This window comes from Cajanus cajan, chromosome 7, assembly GCF_000230855.2.
Source record: "Cajanus cajan strain Asha chromosome 7, NIPB_CcT2T_4, whole genome shotgun sequence".
Lineage (NCBI taxonomy): Eukaryota > Viridiplantae > Streptophyta > Magnoliopsida > Fabales > Fabaceae > Cajanus > Cajanus cajan.
This window is the reverse complement of record NC_138523.1, coordinates 45,381,424-45,388,199: the sequence shown is the minus strand read 5'-3', so window position 1 is coordinate 45,388,199 and position 6,776 is coordinate 45,381,424. Positions and strand designations below refer to the sequence as shown.

Below are 6,776 nucleotides of genomic sequence, written 5' to 3'. Positions count from 1 at the left end.
ATTGTGTCTCCTAATAAAAAAAAATAGATGAAAAACCCACTTGGAAATTCTTGAAGCACTTGAAAAGTCACTTCAAACAATCCTCCAAAATCTTATGGGTTTGGATGAGATTGTTTTATGAATTTGGTATTTATAGATACCACTAAAAAGTCCATCAAAATCCTTATAATACAACAATCCTTTAAAATTCCTATATTTTTAAATACCAATGGATTATTTTTAAGTTGTAAAAAGTCTCAAATGAATACCAATAGATTTTAATGGACTCTTTAAAAAATCTTAAAAATCTTGATTGAATATCACTAAATTGTTTTTAAGTGACATAAAATCTTGATTGAATACTAACAAACTTTTTTACTCAAAAAAAGTCTTTTAAAATCCTATGAAATTCTAAATCAATACACCCCTTAATTTCGTACTTATAAATCTAATTTTATATAATTTGAAATTTTGGCCTCATCATTAAGTATATTTATTGACCGTTAAAAAAATTATAAGACTAATCATAACTTTACATTAAATAGGAGTAACATTTCATATTCAGTATTATTTTAGTACTTGATTAAATTATATTTTTAGTCTTTATTATTTATCTTCTTTTTTTTAAAACTATTTTTGAGTTAAAAATAAAAATTAAAAGTATAATTTAGTTTATTTATTATTGAACGATCAATAGATGAACGTTTAGTGTTGGAATCAAAACTAAGAATTTTATAAAATTAATTAGGAGAATTAAAATGACAAAATTAAAAATCAAATGACCAACATTACTTCTTGAATATCATTAGGGGACTAAAAATGTTATTTAACTAATTAGACACCAAAATTACCTTTTTGACCCGAAAGAGAGGAAAGAAAAAAAAAAAATATATATATATATATATATATATATATATATATATAATTGTGTGTGTGATTTAAAGAGAAGGATAAAGAAAATGATAAGTGTGTAATGCCTAAAATAGACCAAGTTAATTTGTAATATGATATCAATTTCATTACTTTTAAATGGAAGGAAGAAGATTTATTGATAAAATATGTTATTGATATATCATGAGATATTATCTTTTATCTACTATTTTAATTTTTTTTAAAAAAGACATGTTTGATGCTTAAAATCAATCAAAATAATTTGTCAATACCAAAGTTTTGTACTTATTATAATTTTTTTTCAAATATTTTCCAAACAATATTATAATATAATAATATATGATATATCCTATGGGACTAGCCAAACAAAATTATAATTTTTTTTAATGATATAATTCATATAGTATTTTAAAGTTGACAATTAATGTTGATAATCAATGATTAATCCGTACTCATAAAACATAATTTTTACTAGTTAAATATTATTTTGACATAGACATGAATTAAATCTAAAAGTATTAAATCAACTTTCATATTCTAAGAAAGGTGTTATAATTATTGGATCAAGATATTTGACTAAACAAAATTATTATAGTATTCCAATTATATGAAATTTTAGGAAATTTATTTGTTATTTTGGGGGGTTACAATGGAGGAGAGGATGTGATCGCCAATAGAAAAAGGAACAACAATTAATTAAACTTAAACTCATGCAAATGATGCAACTTCAATGGGTGCCACTACAATGGGGCTCCTAACTGTGCGTGCATCACCATTTTCAACCCAAACGATGTCCCCAGATGAGATGTTTTCCTTCTTGTTCCTCGTGTATTTTATAATAACAGAGTAGCTTCGCTTCTCGTGCTTGTAAGTGAATTCCAACATCTTAGGTGACACTGTAACCTCAGAGCCCTCGGGTTGTCTCACCTTAACTCTAAACGTAGCAGCACCATCTCCAACATAGGTCACGGTCCTCCTAAACTCTTGTACCAGTGATTCTGTTCTGTTATTATACAAAACTATAAACGAGGGGTAGTTAAGATCAGATGTCGGGTTAGCAACACATTTATAGGACTTTGATCTTGTGATAGTTAAGATTTGGTCATGTGTGTAACCCGAAGCACAAAGGAGGTCCACATAGTCCTGAGGGGTGACATCATATATGAAACCTGGATCAAGTGCTTTATTAGGATCAATCTCACCCGCTCCCATGGCAAGAGGAGAAGCATATTGCAAAGGGTAACCATTATCCCTAATTGGATTTTGGGTATTATCAAGGGGATTAGCAGTGGTGACTAGTGCAGATCTTATAGCAGATGCACTCCAATCTGGGTGTGTAGCTTTCAATAGAGCAGCAACACCAGATACATGTGGACTTGACATGGATGTTCCCGTCATGAAATTGTAGTCACTAGACAAATCCACGTTTGTGCCAATTTTAGCAGCGGGTCTATTTGGAACAAAAGCAGCCAAAACATGAGAGCCTGGTGCCATTACATCAGGCTTTAAGATGCCCGGGTAGCTTGATGAAGGACCTCTTGAAGTGTAAAAAGCAGCAGCTGGTGATGGCTTTATTCCAACAAATGTTTGTTGAAATTTGATGCTAGCAGTGGGTGTTTCAACACTTTTTGCATACTTGATCACATGGGGTGCATCACTTAGGCTGATTATAATGCTTGGAGAGAACAAACGTCCTGATTCAATTAGTTTTGGATTCTCGGAGATAAACACAGCTCCTACCACACTAGCTTGGGTAATAAAATTTATTTGGTCAAAGACAGAGACCGAGTCCAAGTCATCACATATAATGATCCCTCTTTTTGCTGCTTCGCTTAGTAATTTGACTGAGTTGCATGCTGATAGAGTCTTGTTGTAAACAAGTGGAAGATTTTCCACTATGGAATTTGCCGCAAACAAGGTCATACCCACAATGATTTTGCCATTTCCAAGTCTCAAACTGCCAAATGTGCGGTCCACGGTGCCTGCTGCCACAGTTAGGACCCAAGGGATCCCGTTGTGCACAGTACCAAGTTTGGGGCCTTTGTTTCCCGCAGAAGCTGACACCAACACCCCTTTTTCCATTGCAGCAAAAGCTCCTATTGCTACGGGGTCCTCATAAAGTGGAATATTGTCAAAACCGTAAGATATGGAAATGATATCAACCCCATCAGCAATGGCTTGGTCCATTCCTGCAATAAAATCAGAGGCTTGATGCCCCTCGTCCCAAAGGACCTTGTACATGGAAATCATAGCTCGTGGTGCAACGCCTCTGGCTTCCCCTTTAGCGTAGCCAAAGAAAGAGGCACCCTTAACATAGTTGCCAGCAACAATGGATGATGTGTGGGTGCCATGTCCCTGAGTGTCTCTCCCGGAGTTCATGCCAATTGTGAGGTTGGGATTCGCTGCTTTTAGACCTTTGTTGAAGTAGCTAGCTCCAATCAATTTGAAGTTACACATAGAGGTGTTAAACTCTTGTCCTGGCACGCACTTTCCTTTCCATTTGGATGGGATTTCCTTGCTCATGCCATCATCTTTGAAGCTCTCACTTTCAGGCCAGATTCCGTTGTCAATAAGACCCACAATCACACCCTCCCCAAAATTTGAAGCATTCAATAAGCCTTTGGAGGAATCCAAAGAAAGAAACTCAATGGTGTGGGTGGTGTCTATGGTGCCAGACCTATCAGGGTATGCTGTCACAAAACCATGAACTTTCTTTAAGGCCTCCAACTCTTCTGATGACAGCACTGCACTAAATCCATGCATAGCGTTGTCATAGGAGTACAGTAATTTACGTGATTGTTGCACAGGGAGATGATTTAATGTTGCTAAGTTTATGGAATGCATGGTAGATTTGTACCAATCATTATGGCTAGCAAAGACTCGAGGCATGAGGGACTTGTCCATGTGAACTATATATGTGGAGCTTTCAGCGTTGGCATGAGGAGCCACTAAAAGCCAAAGAGAGATTAGGAAAGTCAATGGAAGTGGAACCACCACGTAAGGCTCCATTACGCAGCTAGCTAACAACGGTATCTTTTGCTTTGAAGTTTGAATAAGCATCTTATATATAGGTTTTTTGGTGTCTGTGGAAGACAAGATCGATGTTAACATATGAAGTTACGTGAAAGCTAAAAAAATATTATTTAGGGTCAAAATGTGTGACAGGGAAAAAAAAATTGGAGAGCAAAATTCTCAATTTTTTTAAGTTAGGGACAAAAAGTGGAATCAAGCAATTTTTTTTTTTTTAATTTTAAGAACCAACTTGACTCGTCATTATAATTTTAGGAATTAAATTGATTGGTAATTTACAACTTTTGAGACTATTTTGTCATTTTATTTATTCGAGGGACCAATTTCATTGTTTATTATAATTTTAGAGAATAAATTGATTGATAATATATAATTTTAGAAACTATTTTTCCTTTTTATTGATTTTAAACATCAATTTTACAATTATTATAATTTAAGTGACGAAATTAGTTGTTCACTCAATTTGAAATAATTAATAAATAGTTGAATTGTTTTAATTAAGATTCAACTTTTTATAACATTTAGAAAATCATCCAAGAAACAAATTTTACATTGAAAATCTTAAAATAAAACCTTCATATATTATTAATTACGAAATTTCTGGTTAAAGAACAAATAGAATACATCCTCAAATCTAATAGGTTGAGATAGAAGTTAAGTATTATATGAGAATAATTTATTTAATGGAAAATTCTGTGTTTAATCTGTAAAAAAATCTTTTAAATTAACTATAATCACAGTAATTCGATCGAGATTTTTAACATGATAGTGTTGGGAAAAGAAAAAAAAAATCCACGCCGCCGGTTAATTAGATCAAAGAATTTGTGTTGAGTTTGGGCTCACAGAGTTTCTTTTATATTAAAGACTTGGAATTTTTATTGGATTCATTTCGTTGTTAATAATGTTGTTAATTTTGATTGATTGAAACAATTTCATTATTATTTTTTAAGTACAAATGAATCACGCACAGCCATTTTACTGTAAATAAAATAAAAATTTGTACATATTATCTGACGTTATTGGGATTTTATTTTATTTTTGCTGAATATTGGCGTTTGGGATTCACGACTTTGTAAATGACTAAATGTCAACTTCAAAATCTAAAAAATAAAAAATAAATTACACTCAGGGAGATGTATGCATTCTTAAGAAGAGAAATAGTAAATACAAAAAAAAAATGTAAAATTAATTTAAGAGGTAAAGAAAGTACGAGTTTTCTTTTATTCATAAAAATTAATAAGATTATTTAAAGTGTAATATGCCCCACACTAAATTTGATTATTATATAATTAAAAGGTATAATAATTCTAAAAAATTATCAGAATAAAATTTGATTATTATATTGAATATGAAACAAAAGTATCAAGTTGTTAAGAAATTTTAGTTAAATTTAATTACTTTTTTCATAATTAAATTCAGCACCATAACAAATGCTGAATGTTAAATTTTATGTGGTATCAATCATCTTGCATGATCACTCTATTTGATAAAATGGAAATAGGCTAGAAATATGTGAGAGAGATTAAAAATGGATATAAAAGAAAGTAAGTTGTTTATATGTATAAAATAGAAAAAAGGTGAAGATAAATAGTAGGTTTACTTTTTTTTTTTTTTAATTTCTTGATTGATTTCAATGAAAATGGACAAGAATTTTCACTTTCAAACACATCGAGTGCAACAACGTTGACATATAATTGTAAACAAGCAGGGATATTGTTGTGCAACAACGTTTCATTCTATTGTGCAATATTTCTTAATCAATCAAAAGTTTGTTTGGGATGTCAGATGTGTATGTTCATGATGTGTAACTATAATTAAGCGGGAGTATAATAGTAAATTAACTTGTATTATAATTGTTTTTTATTTTCATCCAAATTATACAATTTTATAATATTATTTTTTTAATGATTTTTTAAAACTATACGCTCAAAATTTTACTAATTTTTTATTCTCTTATTTTGTTTTCAAATATTTCTTTTCTCTCTTTCTTATTCAATAATCTCATCAAAATTAAACAAAGGATTAAAATATAATGCATAAAACACAAGTAGAGATTAATTAAAATAATATACAGAAAATCTTAAATTTAAATTTTATTATTTTCATCGTAAATCTTCTTTTTATTATTATTAATAATAAAATTAAAAAAAATAATAAAAAGGTAGGCAAGCGTCATAATATAATAATTAAGCGAGAAAGACATAATTCTTAAGATACTGTTAGGTATTAAAATAGTTTTTTTTTCGATGATATTTTATATACACGTAATATTAGTTGCGAACTTGAAAAGATAAATAAATTATATTAGATTAATGAAATATATTATAAGTATCTAATTCCCATATTGAATAGGATGGGGTGTAAAATATTAATCTCTAAATCTATGGAAAGAATAATAACCTTCGAATGAAAAAAAGGAGGAAGTGTGTAATTCATTTGGAATAATAAATTAAGAAAGTAATAAATGAGAAGAAGTGAAGATGCAAGACAACAGTGTAGGAGAGACGTGCGTAAATTGTAAATTCAAAAATAAGGCCAAATTATTTTGATAATTTCTAGACTAACACCCGACCATGCTAGTGTATTATTAAGATATATAGGTAAAAATAATAATAATTAAAACACAACTTTTAAAAAAAAAAAATAAAGGTATCTAGGGTAAAGTAAGTTATTTAATTAACTTTTAAATACTTAGAACAACTCCAATAAGAGTTACTTGTCTCATGAAGTAACTTAAGTCCTGATTTCTTATTATTAGAGGATTCTGACGTGGCAACATGAGTTGCTTGAAGAAGAGAGAGAGTTGCTTTCTCAAGTAACCGTTTCTTACTAGATATCAAACAGATCTTATTGAATATATTTGGAAACGTTTCAAA

General features: G+C 30.2%; 1 pseudogene; it reads right to left on the bottom strand.

Moving 5' to 3' along the window:
* Positions 1 to 1,441: 1,441 nt before the first annotated feature.
* On the bottom strand, positions 1,442 to 4,563 carry LOC145949562 (subtilisin-like protease SBT3 pseudogene; annotated as a pseudogene).
* Between the last annotated feature and the right edge of the window lie 2,213 nt (positions 4,564 to 6,776).